Here is a 22,264-nt window from a genome sequence, read left to right as displayed (position 1 = left end):
CGGAGTCCCTGGAGACTTCCGGGGAGCTCGCAAAGCGAGCCTGCGTCAGGAGGGACTTGCCCCTTTAGCTCCCCAAACTCACACACCAAGAATGAATTTTCAGGGGTCGCTATAATTTTACAACCCTTTTTTTGCAACTCACATGGGTTGTAAAATGTATGAGCCGCAAAAATATACAAAGTACCATGTATTATGGAATTTTACAACACATCACCCCAAAGTGATGTATTGTAAAGTGGATGTAGGCAAAATAAAGCTTGTAAAATGCCAAAGTATAGGTCTGAATACAAATTTTGCAACACATATTTTGCGCTTCATATGCTGCGCAAGAAAAATCACTTGCAAAATTACAGAATACCTACATTAAGTAGAATTTTGCAACCCATTTCTTCGCAAGTCATCATGGATTGCAAAATAAAGGGTGTAAAATAACATCAAGATCAGGGTAAATACAATTTTGCGCACCATATTTCACAAACCATTTATACATTTCTTTTTTAAAAAAAATAAGGAAAACATGTAACAAGCAGAAATATAATTGCGGTCAAGATAAAAAACAGATCGGAAAATAAAGAGAATAAACATGTGAACAAAAATAAAATAAAAACAAGTCTGCATCACTTTTTTCCTGTTTGGTTGCCTTGAACGTTTCACACTTCCAGGTGGGAAGGGGGGGCGGGCAGGGGGTAGCTGGTTTAGCAGGGGCTTTGAGCTTCAGACAAATTCAATTTTGTGAAGACTGTGGCTGGATTTTGTTTGGAGTTGGATCTTTGTCTTGATCGGCAACAAAAGACTCCTCTTGAATGGTCTGATCCAATGCCCTGTTTGGAGCCAATATAAATATAGGTGATATAATCATTTGTAAATTCAATAAAAAATACAAAACTCAACATAAAGAATCCAATTTTTTTTTAGGAAACCTACAGTACTGGTCTCATCAACTATGAAGTCAGATTTAACTGATTCAGCCATCTTCAGAACCATAATACCATTATATTGCTTTGTTTTGGTCAAAAGCGATATAATGGTACTACAGTACTGAATATGGCTGAATCAGTTGAATCTAACTCCATAATTGAAGAGACCAGTATTGTAGGTTGCCTAGAAAAAATATTTGGAGGCTTTATGTTGAATTTTGTAGTTTTCATTGAGTTACCCAATGACTATATCACCTATATTTATATTGGCTCCAAACGAAGCCCAAGTTTATTAAAACCACAGTTTCACAGAAACTGACTTCATGGGTTCATGCTGCATTTCATTGAAATTGCAGGCAAAAAAATGAAAGTTGGATATTTGTGTTTTTTAAGTTTAAAAGGTTCAAGTTTGTTTTTTTGTTTGAGTTTAGACTTGTTTTTTAAGTGTAAATCTTTGGTTTTGTTTAAGTTTATTTTCTTTTTTTGCATGTTTTCATTGTGGTCATATTTTTTGTTTTGTGTGAGTTTGAAGTTTAAATTTTAAATTTTTGTTTTTTCAAATCAAGAAGGGGCCTACTCAAGTGAAATAGGGGGCCTTCAGGGAGGAGGTGGGACAAAACCAGATCCCCTGGGGGGACACACAGCTTCAGCCCAGCCCTTTACGTATCAGTCCCAGTTCGCATATGACACCAGGTGAAAAAAACCCTGGGCGCTGAAATGCTTTGCAACCACCTGAACACCACAACATGTTGCAAGGTCCCTCCACCTGGGCAGACAAAATGCTGGCCTGTACACACTCGTCTGAGTGTTTACAGGTCAGCTTCAGAGGTTTTTTCCTCAGGGTGAATGGTCAGGGTCATCCAGACGTAATCCAAATCCGAGGCAGTTGGCTTTGAGCAGAGAATGTGTCCATGCTTGCCGGGGTGGCTTTGACCTCCTTGGCGGTCTGCACATCTCTCAATGACCGGTCTATGCCGGCCATCAAGGGGACTGACAACTATCAATGACTGGTCTGACTGGCCATATAGGGAAATCAGATATCCTCCCAATGACCGGTCTGCACCGGTCATCGAGGGGACTCACTCCTCTCAATGACCGGTCTGACTGGCCATTGAGGGAACTCACACCCCTCAATGGCCGGTTGGCCAGTCTGACCGGCCATCGAGGGGATTCAGATATCCTCCCAATGACCGGTGTGGTGTGCCAAATCTGTTTCAAGTATCAAATTACATAAAGTGATGGTTGAATACATGAGAAGGAGGCATATTCTTGGATGTATTATTGCATTATTAGATTCTAAAGGTCATTTAACCCCTAGTCACTCACTTGAACCACTAGGCTAGCTCCACTCAATCAAAAGTTATTTGGATTAAACTGTTTGTGACAGAACATAATCAAATACTATAGAATTATATTTGGTAGTACATAGTATAGAATCAGGTATAAGTACATAGTTAGGGTGTAGTTTATACAGGTGCACACATGTACCCCTGTATGGTCGCATGACATCATCAGTCACATGTTGGATCACACGTTTATCAGAAGGCTCACTAGCTAAAATACCTCAATGGAAGCTTCCATGCAGCAAAAATCCCTCACAGGAGAAGTCACACCAGCATAAATACCTCACCTGACTTCCCCACCAGCAAAAATCCCTGCGCCACGCTTTGAACTGAGTCTACATGTGTACCATGCGGCACACCACATCTCCACCACGCTTGCAGTCTGTCTCTAGACTGCTCGCGTCCGCCGTCGGGGAATTTAATCGAGGAAGAGAAAAAAAAACAAAGAAAAGGGGGAAAGAGCCTAGAAACTGCGGAGGAACCAAAGGACGGCGCGGTGCTCACGAACGTGGCATAAAGTAGGGTTTTGAAAAAAAACAAGCGGTAGAAATACCCTGGAGGTGCACACATTGGGAGGACTTACTTTTGTTCTCCTGTGCCTCCACGAGAAAAATACCTTTTTACCTGATCTGCTGAAAAACGCCGCGCCAAGGGGGTCCCGTCGAGTTCCGCCAAGATATAGGAGCCACCGGGAACCTGACGCACCACGCGAAAAGGCCCATTCCAGCGGCTGGCGAAGAGCTTGCCCCACTGTGTCTCAAGGGCCCGGTTGTACGCCAGCACCATGTCGCCAGGCTGGAGAGGCGTCCGGAGCCGGCTCGCGTTCTTCTCCTCCCAATACTTGACGGATTCCTCGCGTGACTTCATCAGCTTACGGTGCGCCAGGTCACGCACTTCTTCGCTACGCTCCAGCTGCCGTGAGCGCGCCGCTAGGAGGTCGGCCGTGTTGTGAACTTCGTCCCAGTCGATTCCGAGATAGGATTCCATCTCCAGATCGATAGGCAGCACAGCGCGCTGGCCAAAGACGAGCTCGTAAGGCGAGTACCCCGTCGTGCGCTTTGTTGAAATCCTATCCGCGAATAAGACAAGCGGGAGATATTTTCGACAGTTCTTCGCGCTTTCACCGGCGAGCTTGACAAGGGCAGCCTTCAGAGGACCATGGCCGCGCTCGACCATCCCTTGACCTTCTGGGTAATAAGGCGTAGAGACGCGATGTTGGCCGGGAAGTTCGCGCAACATCTCCGCAAGCTTGCCGCCAAATTCAGACCCGCCGTCTGTCGAATAAGATCGCGCCAAACCGTAGCGCATCGTCCAGTTCTCGTGAAGAAACGTTGACACCGCCTCTGAGCTGAGGTTATTCAGAAATTTAGCCTCAACCCAACCGGAAAAATCGTCACGGGCCACGATGAGGTATTGAGCGCCAGGGGCTTTGATATGGACAACATCCATGGCCACACGCCCAAAAACAGATGATTCACCCGTGGGTCCTCTGATCTCTAAAGGCCGTCGCAAATCGCGCTTCTGGCATGCCTCGCAGCTCTTGCACCAGAGCGCGACGCTCTTCTTCAAAGAGGGCCACCAAAATCTTTCCGCCACGCGTCGATACGTCTCTGTCTCCCCGCGGTGACCTAATCCTTCATGCAGCTGCTCTAGCACCGCATCCTGCTTTGCTGGGATCGTGATAACAATTCGCGGGCAAGGGGAGCCTCTCTTCATGAGGCGCCCCGCGTGGGCAAAAAACTCTGACGATTTGCGCTTGAGAGCTCTGAAATCTTCCGTCGCCATCCCATGCGGCGCCCGAAGGTCGATCAGGTAGCGCTCCAACTGTCGCCAGAACCCCTGCTGGTATCCTGAATATTTACCGTTAGCAGTTGTCAAGCAAAACCCTAGGGGTTTGATCGTGGGCTCCTCTTCGTCGAAAACAGAATCAGGAGGCGACTCATCTTCACCCTTAGGACGCCGGGACAGACCATCAGGCATCAGGAATGTTTTTCCCGGCCGGTGCACAATATCGAACGAGAAAAGTTGAATGAAGGCCACCCAGCGCGTCATCGGGGCGTTAGGCAGACTTGGCGCATTGATCATTTCAATGAGAGAGTGGGCGTCAACCTGAAGCTCGAAGTGTTGGCCCCAAAGGATTGTCTGGAGTTTCTTGAGTATCCGCGCCACGCCGCACAGCTCCAATTTGGGCTGTGAGTACCGCGATTCGACATCAGAGAAGAGGAGGGATTCATACAAGGCTGGCCGATCCAGTCCGTTTGAGTCTTCCTGCGTGAGAACCGCGCCCGTCGCGTGAAAACTAGAACCTACAGCTAGCTTAATCTTCCCAGCGTCAGGGCCGTAGTTGATCTTGACGAGGACGATGTCCTTGCCCACGATAGACTTGAGTTTTTCGAAAGCCGCTTGACACTCCTCCGTCCAGATCCAGTCGGCGTCCTTGCGCGTCAGGAGACGAAGAGGAAGGCAAAGCTGAGAGAGAGCGGGAATGAAGATACGAACGTAGACAACAACTCCAAGGAAACCGCGAATTTCTGTCGCGTTGACGGGGGTCGGCCACGTTAAGATCTTGTTGACCTTTCCTCGAGACATCCTTCGCCCTTCCTTGCAGACGACGTGCCCTACTATCTCAAGCGCTGGCACGCAAGCAGCAAGCTTTGAGGCGGAGACAGTGAGTCCTGACTCCTCAATCCTAAACAGAACGCGCTCCAATGTCGTGGCGTATTCCCAGATGAAGCGGCGAATACCGGGGTGCCAAGAGAGAGACGCATTATCATAATCAGAATTGGGGCCCTTGATGCCACCATTGTCTATGAAGATACCGGCATGATCTGGAATCTCCTCTTGAAGGATCCACATCATCTGGGCCTGATAAACAGCCACAGAGTTAGTGGCCCCTTGAGGGAGGCGCGTAAGCTGGAAACGCCCAAGAGGAGTCTCAAAGGTTGTGAGAGGACGAGAAATCGGGTCCAGAGCGCGCTCGTCGTAGCCGCCCATTATATCGCCGAGCCCGTAACACGCCCGTCCCGCAAAAGACTCTACAAACTCTTCTGTGGCGGGCGGCACGCCCGCATCCTTAATGGTGACCTTATTTAGGGGCTGGAGATCGTGAACAACTCGAAGTTTGCCGTTGCTCTTGAGGACGCAGAAGACTGGGGAAGTGTAGCTGGAGGTAGACTGTTCATACAGCCCCGTCTCGACTCGCTCCCGGATGACCTTGATATACTCGTCTAGCTTGGCCGCAGGGATCGGAATCTTTTTCTTTTGCCACGGCGCGTGCTCCACAACGGGAATGATGTATGGCATTCCATACGAGTCTTTTAAGAGACCGCGCTCCGATGGCGTAAAGGCTATCGCTAGGTTTCGCTCTGCTAAGACGTTCTTGATCAGATTAAGCTCGTCAGGCCGCAGCCACCCGTCGGGACCGAAATTGACCACAGCCAGGCGTTCTTCCGTGACGCGCCCTTGGGGAACAAAAGGGCCCGCAAGAGAGCGCGCGAGTCCGCGATACGGATCGCGTGACAGAGGAGGCCGGCGTAAGGGAGGATTGAGGCCCTGGGGCATAGCTTGATTCACCGGTTTGATCTTCTTGGAAACAGGCTTGTATTTGGCCGCAAATGTGAGGTATTCGCCCCGTGACCACGCCTCCAGAAGGGCCTTCTGCGCCGAAAAACGCAGACCGTGCTCCAAAAGGGACCAAGTGCGCTGCTCGTCGTCATCCAAAAACGCCGCTTTGTCTGCGAAAGAAAGACCGGAGGGACGTCCATTGCTCACGAGTGTGGCACGCGGTAGAGTTTTCGACAACGGAGTGGCATCTAGCCCGGAGGTGCATCTATGGAGAGAACTTACTTCTGTACTCCTATACCTCCGCCCAATACCAAACTGCACCAATCCCCCTTCCGCCGCCATCCAATGACCATCTAGTTTCACCTCATTCCGGAGGATCTTTAGTTTTCCCTCGTTGCGGAGGCTCGGGAGTTTAAACTCATCGCGGAGTCTAGTTTTACCCTCGTTGCGGAGGACGTCTGAAGACGTATATAGTTTATACTCATCACGGAGACCATCTTGATGAACGGATAGTTTATTCTCGTTGCGGAGACGGGATTGAGAAGGATCTAGTTTATTCTCGTTGCGGAGACGAGTTGGGTTGTATGGAGAACCACCTGGAACCAAAGGAGAAATCGAACATGGGGGGCGGCTCACGAGTGTGGCGGATCGTAGGGTTTTCGACAACGGAGTGGCATCTAGCCCGGAGGTGCATCTATGGAGAGAACTTACTTCTGTACTCCTATACCTCCGCCCAATACCCATTTCCTCCTCAAACGCCCTGGCCTCCACACTCAAGGGTCTTATCCGCCGAAAGTCCTGGCCTTCAGTGCCTAACGAAGCCATCTTGCTATGAAACGAGGAGAGTTGAGAAACTGGTGGTACATGGTATCTTGAAGAAAAGAAAGCCGCTTGCGAATCGGAGAGTGGATTGGAAACAACATTTTTAGGCTTTGATTGATTTTCTTGATGTTTTTGGGTTTTGCGGTCTTGGAAAGAGGAAAACTGAGATTGAGAAAAGCGCGACCGGTGAATCTCTTGAAGATGAGTTAACCCAGCAGCTCGAGAGCGAGATTCTACATTAGCTCGGCTGACGTCAGGGTTAACTAAAGTCATAAAAAATGCGGTTCCGCAACGAGATCGTCGCAAACCACCGCCATCCGGGACAACACCGCCTTCCTTCCCTTGCCAGGGAAGTCACGCTCCCACCGCCCTTGATCCGTGGCGCACAACGAAAGCTCTATCTGCCGCCCCTCGGAATCCGGCAGCAGGATCTTCTCGCCACCTTGCCCTGAGTAGATAAGAGTTGCCTCGAAATCAATGAGGAATGGTCGGCCCAATATCAAAGGCCCATCGGCGCGAGTGATCCAGAAGTGACAGGATCCGACAATCGTACGCCCAACACGGATCGGCACATCCTCCGCGACACCTATCAATTCGCAGGACTGATTCCCAATTCCGTAAACCGCCGAGCTAAAATTAACGCGTGGACTGATATTGAATTTGTTAGCCAGCGCATTCGAAATCAGGTTCAGTTGGGAACCAGAATCAATCATGGGAGAAGCGGCACTCTCCTCATCCCCAATCAGGCAGGGCAGAAAACCCAGGGGACATGAGTAGAGCCGAGAGTCCGCGCCTGGGCCTTCTGGGTTGGGTCCCTCTGCTAACAACGTGCCCGAAGCCGTCCTCAGCTCCTCGGTGCCCACTTCCACACGCCTCTTCGTCACCCACTTCTTCCAGCCCTCCGCCATGGCCGGAGAAATCGCCAGAAGCTCCTTGACCGTAACTCCTGGGACCGGAAGGTCCGAAACTTTCTTGATCATCTCTTCGATCGCGTGAGGCTGATCCTTGGAAATGGCCCTCTCGAATCGAACCTTCTGAGCGGGTGACTTTGGGCTGCTAGACGCCTCGGGTTTACTCTGCGGAACCGAATCCGCTGAAGGCGCTGCCGGGCTCCTCTCGAAAAGCTCGGGCTCTTCGTCCATATCCTCCGCTTCAGAATCTGCTGGTGGCGCTGCGGTCTTCCTAGATGGTTTCCGTGCTGCCGAAGGCGGAACCATTGGCACCTTGTAGGGATTCGGGGATTCATGCTTCTTACGGGCTGGATCCGCTTCATAAGTGCCAGAGAAGGACTGAGAAGAAATAGCTGGAGGGTACCAGGGCTCAAGCGTGCCGCAAGTGGCACGGAATTCTGGAGCTGTCGAAGCCACCGAGGCCTTAGGCTGAAAAGACGCCACCACGTGCCGAATTGGGCGTGATGAGTCAAAAGGGATCAGCGCGCCGTTTGGCAGAAAGAAATTGCTGCCCTTCTGCTCGACTAGATTCGCCTCCTTATCCTTAACAAGCTCCATGCAGCGTCCCGTGCCGTGTCCCTCGCGATGACAGTAGTAGCAGACCAAAGGTCCACGAGACTCCCTCGGCGTCCCGGGCGCGGAAGATGCGCCTTTCGCCGCGAACTTCTTCTCCAAGCGCTGCTCGAAGGACTGCAGCATCTTGGAGATTTCATCTACAGTGGCCGGGGCTCTATCCGAAACAGGGGCGTCCTTGGGGCGCCGCTCGACCTCCATCTTCTGCATAATCTCATTTGAGGCCTTGAATTCAGAGGTGGAAGCTGTGGCCGGCTCTGGTTTGATCTGCTCGGAGGTAAACGCCACCTCCTCTTCCATCTCGGATTTGGCTGCTAGTCGAAGCTCGCTAAGAACTGGGAGACGATACCGCCCGTCCAACGTTTTGACCATCTTCTTCTCCTTAATTAGATAGGACTTGATACGCTGCTGGAAGCCGGGGGAGAACGAGAAGAAAAAATGATCGACGGCTAGATCCTCCGACGATAGATGCTGGTAGCGAATCAAGTAAGATAAGACGACGTCGAACACAGATTTAAACGATCGATAGGCGTCCAATGAGGCGACGCCGCCCTTGGCGGTCCACGAGTCTTTAAGGGCTTGAAGATCGGCGACAGTGTACCGGACTGTATCCACCTGACCCCAACGTTCAATCATTTGTTCACGAAGCGTTGTCCACGACTTCGTCGCGTAGCCGCTCATGTCCCAGACAGCATCCTGGATATCCTCACTTCCGAGAAAGGATGGGATCTGAAGAACCTTGTCTTCATCAGACGCGCCGTCGAGATTAGCCGCTAGCTCGTACTGGCGGAGGAAAGCTTCAACTCGAGTCCCGGTGAACCTGAGCGTCCGGTCTTGAGGCTTTATTTTTACCATCTTGCGCGACGGTCCCGAGCCCTGAGACGCTTCCATGGTGGCCTAGACGAAAGAAGCGGAAACAGTCGAGGCGGCTCACGGCAGTGGCAGATGTAATGCTTTCGAAACTCGTAGTAGAAGCCCTCGGAGGTGCACTTATGGAGAGGACTTACTTCTAGCTCTCCTTGCCTCCGCTACTGAACACACAAAACAGAAATAAAAGATTCCCGACGGTAAAACTCGGATCCGTCCGGAAAGATAACCTAAAAAAAAGAAACTCGACCGCCAAGCGTCTCGAAAACCGTAAAATCGGCGAGACTGTAAATCTTGAGGTCGCTGGTTCGATCCCGGCTCGGGGGACCAAATGTGGAACTCCGTCCGGTGCTAGGCCGGCGGCAGTTGTTGGAGGGAAAGAGTGTTTTTCGAGATGAGTGCCCTCCGGGTTGTTTGGTCGGTTAGGGTGCTGAGGATCGAGGGAGCGATGAGGTTGGGGAAAGATTTTACGACCGCGTTGAGCGCGCGTCGGCGGTTTTGTTGTTTGAGGAGAAAAGAGGAGATAAGAGAAGCTCGAGTGGGATCAATAAGATTCAGGATCGGGCGTGGAGTGCGCCAAACGGGATCTACGATAAGATTTGATGGATTTTCTGACTTGGGATCAGATAGGTTCCATGCCGCCCCTCGTCTGAGTTCGGGGCTGAACTCAGACTCAGGGAGGCGCAGCGGACTGCGGACCCGTCATCACGCCCCGCACGCGCACAAAGACAAACAAAACAACATGAAACAAAAAGAGAGAACAAACCAAACCCTCCCCACTGAACCCATCCAAAGCGCGCAGTAGAGAAAAAGGAAAATAAAACAGAGGATCCATGAAAAAGAAACAACAACCGGAGAGCACAAGCAGAACAAACAAAGGGAAGAGTGATCCTGAACTCGTCTTGAGGGCGCGACGCGCGCCGCGTCGCGAAGATCTTGACGGGAGCTGAGTCTTGAGTCTTGAGGCTTGAATCCTAGGGCACCTCGACCAGCCGCGCGCCGGCGCGCCACGCTTTGAACTGAGTCTACATGTGTACCATGCGGCACACCACACCGGTCTATGCCGGCCATCAAGGGGACTGACAACTATCAATGACTGGTCTGACTGGCCATATAGGGAAATCAGATATCCTCCCAATGACCGGTCTGCACCGGTCATCGAGGGGACTCACTCCTCTCAATGACCGGTCTGACTGGCCATTGAGGGAACTCACACCCCTCAATGGCCGGTTGGCCAGTCTGACCGGCCATCGAGGGGATTCAGATATCCTCCCAATGACCGGTGTGGTGTGCCAAATCTGTTTCAAGTATCAAATTACATAAAGTGATGGTTGAATACATGAGAAGGAGGCATATTCTTGGATGTATTATTGCATTATTAGATTCTAAAGGTCATTTAACCCCTAGTCACTCACTTGAACCACTAGGCTAGCTCCACTCAATCAAAAGTTATTTGGATTAAACTGTTTGTGACAGAACATAATCAAATACTATAGAATTATATTTGGTAGTACATAGTATAGAATCAGGTATAAGTACATAGTTAGGGTGTAGTTTATACAGGTGCACACATGTACCCCTGTATGGTCGCATGACATCATCAGTCACATGTTGGATCACACGTTTATCAGAAGGCTCACTAGCTAAAATACCTCAATGGAAGCTTCCATGCAGCAAAAATCCCTCACAGGAGAAGTCACACCAGCATAAATACCTCACCTGACTTCCCCACCAGCAAAAATCCCTCACATTTTACTATATAAGGAGCATGTTTTCCCTCCTCAGTTGGAGCATGCCACTCAGGCAATCCTAATCAGAACACACATCTCACTCAGAGGCTTCAAGCAAAAATCAACATAAATCCACTAGTGTGATCTCAATCAAGTTGCCCATCAACATCTTTCATACCTCAGAAGATATATAAGTAGTCAAGTAGCAAGCATCACCACTTTTGCCCTTAACAAGTCAAAGTGATCTTAACCCATTGTACTCTTAACTGAAGGTTAAGGAGGAGGGCAAAGACACTTTGAATAGTTCACATCTGCCATTAGTCTTTTTTTTTGCTCTCAACATTCTATATCTCCGCACATACTTCTCTCACTCAATAAACATATAAACCATATAAAACATATCTTACGTTCCTACTGATTTCCACCACCAACTCCATTTCCCCGTATCCACTCAACATTTCCACTGAATTCAAGTTTGATCTAGGTTTGATTAGAGACTGCTACATATAGTTATCTCTATCATTAGTTTGCCACAACAATAAAATAAATTTGTTGTGATAACTCTTGTGTAGTATTATAGAGGGGCAGGTCTTTCAAACCACCCGTAACAGTTGTAAAAGCTTCATACATACTTGAAATATTATAACTGCTATTTCCCCCTCACAGAACTGCCACCCGTCCCAAAGGAGTTCTCACACCGGTCTGCACCGGTCATTGAGGGGACTCACTTCTCTCAATGAGCGGTCTGACTGGCCATTGAGGGAAATCACACCTCTTGATGGCCAGTTGACCGGTCTGACCGGCCATTGAGGGGATTTGGATATCCTCCCAATGACCGGTCTGCACTGGTCATTGAGGGGACTGAGATCTCCACCCGATGACTGGCCTGTGCCGGTCATCAAGGGGAGTCACACCTCTTGATGACCGGTCTGTACCGGTCATCGAGGGTACTCAGATCAGCTCAGATATCCTCCCAGTGACCGTTCTGTGCCGGTCATTGAGGGGAGTTGCAACTCTCGATGACCAGTCAGACCGGCCATTGAGGGGACTCATTCTCCTCTCAATGACTGGTCTTTACCGGTCACCAAGTGGACTCATATCTCCAAGGCTGAAACGCTGCGCTGCGCTACAAAAAAGCGGTCTTTTAGCGCAGCGCAGCGGGGAACCGCTGCGCGGTCAGCCCAAAAAGCGGTAGCGCAGCGCCAGTCCCGCTGCGCTACCGCTGAAAATAGCGGGGTCCCGCTTTTTTCCCGACCCAAAAAGCGGTAGCGCAGCGGGCGGGGCCACTCCTTTCAGCGCCGCGCAGCGGCCACCAAAACAGCTGCGCTGCGCTTTTTTGGCTGGCAGCGGGGGAGCGCTACGCGGCCAGCTCAAAAAGCGGTAGCGCAGCGATGGTTCCGCTGCGCTACCGCTGAAAGTAGCGGGTCCCTGCTTCTTGCCAGACCCAAAAAGCAGTAGCGCAGCGGGCGGGGCCGCTACTTTCAGCGCAGCGCAGCGGCCACCAAAAACGCTGCGCTGCGCTTTCACCCTTGATATCTCCTCGCCATCCGGTCATTGAGGGGGGCTGAGACTAAGTACAGGTGGATTATGTAATCTAACAATGATAATTGTGACAGCTTTGTGAGACCCCAAAGGAGGGGGCTTACAGCATGGCAGAGTCTACACCAAAGATTGAGGCTTCTGGCAGATGTTGAACTGTGCACAAAGACCGCGTATCTATGGACTATTTTTATGGTGGAAGCGCTGGGTGCATCAGCCTAGTTGCGGGAGGTGAGATGGGGCCAGCAGGGCAGAACATACAGCGGGTGTGTGTGTAGGGATTTCAGTTACACCTGGATTGGGTGTGAGAACAACGGTGATGGTAGCGGTGGCAAACGGTAACAATCAAGGCGGTGGCAATGTGCACTACAGTCTTTTGCAGCAAGTGGTGGGTGGAATTGGCAAGCATCAAAAGTGCTGAGTGGGTATTTAATGGAGGGAGGCAAAGCTATTTGTCCCCCCAGGTGATCCGGTTTTGTCCTAGCCCCTGCCTGGGAGCCCCCTAACTGCTTGGTTAGGCCCTCCCTGGACACCTTTAACAACTGGCCCACTTTTGCTCATTGCTACGGCACAGCTGGAGGGTCATCCATAGGGCCTTTGGGTCTTTGGGGATTTTGTGAAACTCCATAAAATATTATGTGTCCTATGGGAGTTGAACCCATGTCTCTTATATCCATGTCAAGTGTACTAACCACTGTACTAAGGACGCTTGGATATGAATGGCTGCAGGTGGGTGAAAGAACATCCACTGGTGTCACATGAAGATCCCTAATTGAGGGGAAGACCCGTAAATGACAGGTCATGAATGAGTGACACCAGCAGGTATGATAAAGCTAAGAGTAGCAGAACCACAACCTGACAGCCCCCCGTGCTATGAAAGGGGTTTATCATACCAAGACTCCATAATATCCTAGGTATCACGCGGTAGCGCTGGGCTCATAACCTGTGAAACTCCATAAAATATTATGTGTCCTATGGGAGTTGAACCCATGTCTCTTATATCCATGTCAAGTGTACTAACCACTGTACTAAGGACGCTTGGATATGAATGGCTGCAGGTGGGTGAAAGAACATCCACTGGTGTCACATGAAGATCCCTAATTGAGGGGAAGACCCGTAAATGACAGGTCATGAATGAGTGACACCAGCAGGTATGATAAAGCTAAGAGTAGCAGAACCACAACCTGACAGATTTTCAACTTGTGCCTTTATTTGACTTCTGTGTGCGCTATTTTTTGTTGTAAATTTGTAAAAAAAACACCCCAAAACTTAGATCCAGAGGTCTAGGATTGTGTGGATTTAAGAAAGTGGGATCAACTGCTGGAAAAAGGGAGACAAAAAAGAGGAAAAAGAAGAACATGGCAATAATAAAGGAAGCGGACAAGAGCAAAGTTGAATTGGATGTGGCCAACCTTCTACAACAAGACATTTCATTTGTTGCCAATAAGACCGTCCAAGAAGATTCTTTTATTGCCAATCACACGGTTGACAACCATTCTTTTAGGGAGTTGAAAAATTGACTCCCAAGAATTAATAAATTGACTCCCAAAAGTTGTTTACATCGCGCGGACCACCTCAGGACGTTCGTCCCAGGTCCTTGGGACCAAAGTTCAACCCAAGGATTCTGGAAGTTGGAAAATTAATTTGGCTATCCAGAATGGGAGTCGGAATTTTAATTTCACAAAAAATGACAGAAAATAAAGAAAAATTTATACCTCTGCACTGGGGCACCTAAAGCCCCGCAAAATTTTGCAGCGGCCATAAAGCACTCTGAATAGCACTTGATGAGCTTCACGGCATTGGCACACCCCAGGAAAGGGGTGTGCTACTGGAGGACTTCCCATGCAATCTGGGACCCTCACAGATGTCAATCTAGACCCAAAAAGTCTAGATTTTTGCAGGGAAATCTAGCTTTTTGGGGTCCAGATGACTTTTGGGAGACCTTCAGATTGTGACGGGAAGTCCTCCACTGTGGGTCTAATTTGGTGGATTTCCTACTAAAGAAATCCACCAAAGCCTTAGCTAGAGTGCCCCAAAGCCCCCAAACATTTTACAGTGCGCATGAAAGCCTCTGAAAGGCACATGGTGAACTTCTCTGCAGTGGGAAACCCCAGGAAAGGGGTTTGCTACTGTGGGTCTAATTTGGTGGATTTCCTACTGAGGAAGTCCGTCAAAGCCTTTGCCACAGTGCCCCAAAGTGCACCAGAGTTTTGGATCATGAAATAAAATACTCTGTACCCAAATGTTTAGCTGCAAGGCATTAACACACTAGCATAAAATAATTTTGAGGCAGCTGGGATTAACTGTGGTGGAGGCACTATTAACTGTGGCAGAGGCACTATTAACTGTGGCGGAGGCACCCATGGCAAAGGCACTATTAACTGTGGCGGAGGCGCTATAAAATGTGGCAGAGGCACTATTAACTGTGGCCAAGGCACTATTAACTGTGGCGGAGGCACTATTTGTTGAGACACATATATGCTTATATGTATCAGGTTGTATGCTTCAATCAAAACTCCAGCAATCTTGTATTTAGTCCACCCAAGATTACTGTTGTAATTTTCTTCCCTGGTGAATTCAAACCATATTTCTCTCAATCACAAATTGTCACTGGCTTGTCAGCCATGAACTTTGGTTTTCATCTTGCATCCCCCGCAACACTATTAACTGTGGCAGAGGCACTATTAACTGTGGCAGAGGCACTATCAACTCTTGCAGAGGTGCTATCAACTGTGGCAGAGGCAATATTATCTGTTGCGGAGGCAATTAGTAGTAGAGCTGCCTCAACAGTATTTTATGCTGGTGTGTTACTGCCTTGCAGCTAACCATTTGGGTACAGGGTATTTTTTTTCATGATCCAAAATTTTGGTGCACTTTGGGGCACTGTGGCAAAGGATTTGGCAAATTTCCTTAGTAGGAAATCCACCAAATTAGACCCACAGTAGCACAACCCTTTACTGGGGTTTACCACTGCCAAGAAGTTCGCCATGTGCCTTTCAGAGGATGAGGCACTATTAACTGTGGCAGAGGCACTATTAACTGTGGCAGAGGCACTATTAACTGTGGCAGAGGCACTATTAACTGTGGCAGAGGCACTATCAACTCTTGCGGAGGCGCTATCAACTGTGGCGGAGGCAATATTATATGTTGCGGAGGCAATTAGCAGTAGAGCTGCCTCAAAAGTATTTTATGCTGGTGTGTAGTTACACCTCTCCTCAATGACTGGTCTGTATTGGTCATTGAGGGGAGTAACCTTGATGAACCTCAATTACAGGTACAGACCACCAGTCATCAAGACCTCCTCTCATCTGTGCCGGTCATTGAGAGGGGCTCAACTTCTCCACAAATGTGGTATAACACCCACCCATCTCAGATTGCCAAGTCGCTAATTTCTCTGTAAATTCCTCCAATATCTGACCAACAAATCTAAACATCAGATCAACAAACCTCTCAACACAATCTTCATCTTTTGTCAGCAGGGCTACTACATTAAGTAGAGCCCAGCTAACTTTTTATGTTAAAATAATTTGAAAATAAATTGCAGCGCAACAGCTCCGCATAAGTAAAAGATAAAACAAAAATAAATATTGTCTTAAAATGTAATATTACATATAAGCACCGGCGCGAGAGCGCCGCGCCTTAGAAATGAAAAATAGAGACCAAACTATCTATCTCTAGCCCCCCAAAAGGTGTGTACTTTAGTGTACTTTACAGAAAATAATGGGCTAGATCACGAGGTAGCCCTAAACATGACCAAGATTGTGCACGCGTGGTTCTAATAATAAACTGCGCGCGTGCTTGATCTAGTACTTAGAATTGAGGTCAGGAAGCTTGGAAGATACCATGCTCCGCGACTTTGCAAGAAGAAATGGATAACTAATCTTTGCCCTAGATCCCTGGTAAATACCAGGAGATCTAGAGCCAAATAGTTTAAAGAACCCTCTGGGTTATGACCTTGGGGAACCAAGCCTATAAGCGTGACCAAGGATCGGTGTGGACTCACGAAAATGGTGAGCACACACGATTGTTATTGCAGACACATTAAGACCGATAAGGCTATTTTGAGACTCCTATAATGGACTCGTGATCAATAGATCACAAGTATCCCAGAAAACGTGTGCAACATTTGATCCATCCTGTGAATAAAAAAGCCCAAGAACTACCCTGAAGATAGCGATGAGGCTGCACCCAAGTCAAGGGCCAACATGATCCGGAGAATCTAGCCTTGGCCCCTGACTAACAACCGTGCCTTACCAATAAAAAGAAATAGAACTATGCTCTGATCTCGTGTGCAGAACCAGACGAGATCATCAGCGTAGCCCCGGCCGATAGGCTGAGGGACTTGGGGACTAGCGAAGAAGTTCGTCGCAGACTCTTCGACTCCTAGGAGACAGAGAACAATATAAAAGGTGGGCCTTCGAGCGAGTGAAGGCCTCCCAGAATTGTCAACCACTTCATCGCAATGCCAGCCTCGACCCCGTCTACTCAAGACTTGTTTGCCCGCTAGCTCTCCGCTGAAAACCTGACCCGATTCCCTGTTTTTTCCTAAGGATTCCCTCCATTGAGTGAGTCCTTTGTTTCTTTTATTCTCTATTGGAGCAATCTCTAATACTCCTGGGAACTGTATAGTTCAAACACCCCTGCTTCGCAGGCCCCAGACGTACAGGCACCTAAGCACCCCTGCCCAGCAGGCCCTGTAGCACTCCGGAGGGCACTTAAATACCCCACGCGCTCGTGGCCCCTCCGTTAAACACCATCTAAAAATAATAATATTATTATTTTTGTATCTTGCGCTCCTCTGAGCGCTACTGAACGCCGTCGCCGGTGTAGCTAGAAGAGAAGTATTTCTCTTGGCATCACCCGAGCCTGACATCTTTCAAGATTTTTGACAAGGTTGGACACTCAATTTCAATCATGGTAAACTCACACTCTAGCAGTCTTGTTAGTCTGTGCAAACAATGATTCATTCTAGAGATGGACCCGGATTTGAACTGATGCCAACAGATTTTTACCATTTGCAATCAAGTGATATCCATGCACAACCTCAAATGCCCAATCTTGAGCCTTGAATGCTAGCTGTCTCTGTAATTGTTTACATTTTTCCCAAATTTCATCAAACTTAACCCTCAGGATATTTCCAACCTCTCAGACAAGCAAAGTTGTCAGAAAAGTAAATTGAATTGAAAGGCTTGGTTTGCAGGGTGCCACACCACCAAAAGCTGTGCCTGCCATCAAGGAGAAACATTTCCCCTCCTCAAGGGTATGTTGTTGCTGCCTTTCAAGGCAGAGGCAAGGGCCATAGTCTGATCACTGGCATGTGCAGTGTGCATTCCAAGTCACATATTCCATTGGCCCAGAAATTGATCCTGACCAAGCAGGACTTGGCTGTGTGCAAAGTTCTGCCTCTCATGAATCCTGCCTGATCAAGCCCCCTGGGAACATACCAAACCCCCAGTGTCACTTGGCCAAGGAGTTGGGCATGTGCCCAGACACACTTGCAAGACCATATCTATGTATATCCTCAGGAAGAGGCTTTCCATCAGCAGACTTAGGCTAGAATAAAATCATAAACCTTCAAGCCAAAAAAAAGATGTATCACCCAAACACTTAAAGGAGTGTGTTAATTCTCAAACAGTACATAAAAAATCAGCACTCAAAAGCTTTGTGAACTTATCTTACAAATTTGAACACCATTATTGAATAGTAAATCCAGAGATCACTTCATGAGGATCACAATTATTCCATACAGCTTAGATGCTAAGGCCTGGGAGTGCAGCGGCGTGTAAGCTCTCGATTTGAGAGCTTCACTTTTTGAAGGCGAAGGCGGAGACGAAGGCACGAAGGGGCACAGCAGCTTTCTAGAACCTCGGTTTGATTACTATCAGAGGAAGGAAGCTAGCTCGAGGGAAGTCTCAGTACTTCCCTCTATCTACAACTGGAGGATGGAAAGGGGGGAAAGGGGAAAGAGAAAAGAAAGAAGAGAGGAATTGAGGGTGCTCACCTAGCTCGGGGGAAGTCTCAGTACTTCCCTGCCGAGCTAGGAGGGGCTGAGCTTGGGAGGTTATATGTGAGGCCGGGGTTGGATCGGTGACAGTCTCGTGACTGTCTCTGTGAGTTCGCGGGAAGCGCCGCGGCTCACACGGCGAAGCCGCCTTAGCCTCTAGTTGGCAATAAAAGAAGGGAGTTGAAAAATTGACTCCCAAGAATTAATAAATCGACTCCCAAAAGTCATTCACATCGCGCGGACCACCTCAGGAAGTCCGTCCCCGGTCCGCGGGACCAAAGTTTGACCCGCGCGGATTCTGGGAGTTGGAAAATTAATTCCGCTATCCAGAATGGGAGCGGGAATCTTAATTTCACAAAAAATGACGGAAAATAAATAAAATTTATACCTCCGCACTGGGGCACCTAAAGCCTCCAAAAATTTTACAGTGGCCATAAAGCACTCTGAATAGCACCTGATGAGCTTCACGGCATTGGCACACTCCAGGAAAGGGGTGTGCTACTGTGGGTCTAATTTGGTGGATTTACTACTAAGGAAATCCACCAAAGCCTTAGCTACAGTGCCCCAAAGCCCCCCAAAATTTTACAGTGGGCATAAAATCCTCTGAAAGGAACATGGTGAGCTCTTGCCAGTGGTAAACCCCAGTAAAGGGTTGTGCTACTGTGGGTCTAATTTGGTGGATTTCCTACTAAGGAAGTCCGCCAAAGCCTTTGCCACAGTACCCCAAAGTGCACCAAAATTTTGGATCATGGAAAAAAATTCTCTGTAACCAAATGGTTAGCTGCAAGGTTGTTCCTTCCCTAGCTCAGCAGAGATCCCTGTAGACTGACACATTGCTCTGAGCTAGGTAAGCCATTCACCCCTTTCACTTTATCCACTCTTTCTCTCTTCTCACCAGTTGTATAAAAAAGAGATCCCTGTAGACTGACACATCTCTCTGAGCTAGCTCCTGCTCATCTTGAAATACAGTCCTTGGTCATAGAATTTGTGTCTTTCTGCCCCTCTTGAGCCACTTCATCAGTGAAGGAGATTCCACTCCTTACACTTTTTTTCTAGACCAAAACCAACCAGAGGCTCGCCTTCATTGGTTCCCAGCCTCAACCCCTCTGGATTTTTCTTCTCTCCTCTTGACCTTCTTCAATCACGCTTGCTCGCCTTCCTTCGGTCTCAAGGAGCTGACCCAAACAGCGCCTCTCCTTTTCTGAACTCGACCGGAATAACAGTTACCGTCTTCCCATCGGAGCCCCTTTTCATCCTCTTACTTGGACTTGACAGGACAATCAAACACCGGCCCTTTTGGATCCCATACGGCGAAGGGCCGAGGATTTCTTGGTCTCTTGAATGTACGGACGGGTGGTTGATTGCGTTGAAACTTGAGCTGATTGCCACCGCGCAGAGAAGAGGAGAAAAAAGATTGAGCTCAATGGCTCGAGAATGATGAGCAGTGAGGATGGTTTTCTCAATGGATGCGGCTCAGTTGCGTGCGCGGAAAAGAGAGGGAAGAGAACCAATGGTTTGATTGACATGACACTGCTATGTTATAAATAGACTATGTACATGTGTCAGACTTGTGGTTTTGAGATATAATGAATAAAGAACAAATTGAATATGAATACTATCACAAGTCTACAAATGAAGTCAGACTGACTGACACAATCTCTACTACTCAAGGTTCAAAGACTACAGGGTGTGAGAAGGTTGTACTATTTGACTTACTATTGATGCTAATGATTGATTCTAGACAAGAAGGAATTCATTCTGACAAACATGATTTTTGGGATAAGTAAGAGAGAACATCAGAAATTCAACAGATTGGACCTGTCAGCTGAATGATCAACACAACCTGGCCGGCCCTGCCTCTGTTTTTCCCCCAGCCAGCCACTCCTACCCCTGTCATTGAAAACAGACAGTCCTGCTCAACAGCCTCAACCAGCTACTCAGACAAAACAGATGACAGACTCTTTGAAGGCAGCGGTGTCCCAAACACAACCCCCAAAGCGTCCTTGGAGCCTTTGGATTATTTCAGACGCTGCCGTCTCTGCTTCTGACCAATCGGAGACAAACAATCACCTCGAATGACCCCCCAGATGCTTGTCCCTTGCTCTAGACGGACTACCTGACCCACACCTCCGCCAAGGACCAATCCTCATTAACCTGCTTGACTAGACGACCACCAAACCAAGAACTTAAGAGGGGTTAGGGTTTAGGGGGGATATGAAAAAAAAAACTTGGGCAATACTGGTCAGAAGCGTGTGGTAACCTTGTTTTCCGCGGTTCTGACACAGCTCCTCCCAGCTCCATCCAGCTCAGCCCTCCCATCGGTTCCAAGAAGAAGATAATAGCAAATTTATCTTTGGTTTAGAACCAATGGATCAAATAGCCATGACCACCGGAGCTAATGGAAGCTGCTTGGCCAGCTCAGGTCTAGCTTTAGGCACAGGAGCGGGATCCAAATCCATCTTTTCCAAGCGCTCCCCCAGGAGAACTTCCCCCGTCTGTACGCACTTCACATTGCTGGCTACAGCAGGCGGCTTCCACACCATGCCCTTGATCATCCCAATGTTCAATTTGCCTTCTACCTCTTTTCCCTTAGCCAAAGGTTTTCCAGCCCACACCACGTCCCTCGGAATTGGCCCATCCACTGGCATTCAATCTGGCCAAAAGAAAGCGCGCCCCCACAAGGAAACCTTTCCCACAGCCCAATCTGTTTCAAAGTAATCGCACTGATTCCGCATATGGACGGTCTCCTTGCAGTAATCACACACCGGAGGCCCTCGCCTCCACGGCGGCATCCCACCAGCCTGCAGAGCCGCAGGGGTTGAGATATTTTCCGTCAGAGAAAATGGGTTTGATGTGGTGAGAGTTTCAATCTTGAGGGGTCTTGAGATTGGACCAAGGAGCAAAGGTGGGTCTGAGTAGTTTGGGCTCTGACTTGATGATTTGATTTCAAATACAAGCAGAGGAAATATGTAGTCACTACTAGAGAGCCCCCTTGCAAGATCCAAAGGGGGCCTAAGTGACAAAACAAACAAAACAGACATCTCACATGAGATGGAAGGAGAGATAGACACATGTTAAAGAAACATTAACATGTGGAAGGCATTGTAACTTAACAATGGAAAGAGAAAATACACATCACAATCTTGTGATTGAAAGCATCAATAAATAATTGATGGAAATAAAGAACACATCACACATTGTGATGGAGATTAGATTGAAAAAAGGGGGGGGGGGGTTTAGGGCATCACTAATCAGTGATGGAAAAAGGAAGACTGTGAGCAAAGAAGATGAGCCAGAATTTGGACAGGGTGGCTGCCGGTGCCACAGCTGCTGGTTGCTCCTTTGGTTGCTAGTGCACCGCTTTCTGCATGAACAGTTTCAACTCCTTCAGCGTATCGGCGGTCACTCACATCTTTGACCGTGACCGGCGCCTGCGGAGCCGGTTCCGCCCTTACAGCCGCCTCTCCTTGACTGTTGTTCATGAGCTTCAATGCCTCGAGTTCCGCCTTGACAGCGGACCGTAGCTCCTTCATGCTGGGCAACAGTTTTGGCCCTCCAAGTCGTGGTTTAACCATCAAACCCCGCTTGTTGAGCCCTTGTAGCACCTTCTCCGTGAATGCCCGATTGAATCCCTTCAAGAAGTTCCGCTTGGTTGTGCCCATGTTGGCCGTCACTATCTTGTTCTGCTCCAAATACCGCAGAAGCTGGTCAAAACTGGTAATATAGGACACGTACTCCGCTCTAGTCCAGACACCACCTTTTTCCACACATGCCAAAGCCACCTTCTCCAGGTCACTTTCCCAATACCTGGGCCAACGATGTTCCCACCGCTTGAGTATCTCCTCCTTGAGCTTGGTCCAATCCTTCTTCTTGAACCCCTTCATGTCCTCCACTTCCCGCAAGTCCTCGCCCTCCGGAAAGAAGTTGACCAACTGGTATGCTTTATCCGCATCAG

This window comes from Puccinia triticina, chromosome 1A (genome assembly GCF_026914185.1).
Source record: "Puccinia triticina chromosome 1A, complete sequence".
Classification (NCBI taxonomy): domain Eukaryota; kingdom Fungi; phylum Basidiomycota; class Pucciniomycetes; order Pucciniales; family Pucciniaceae; genus Puccinia; species Puccinia triticina.
This window is presented reverse-complemented; position numbering follows the sequence as displayed.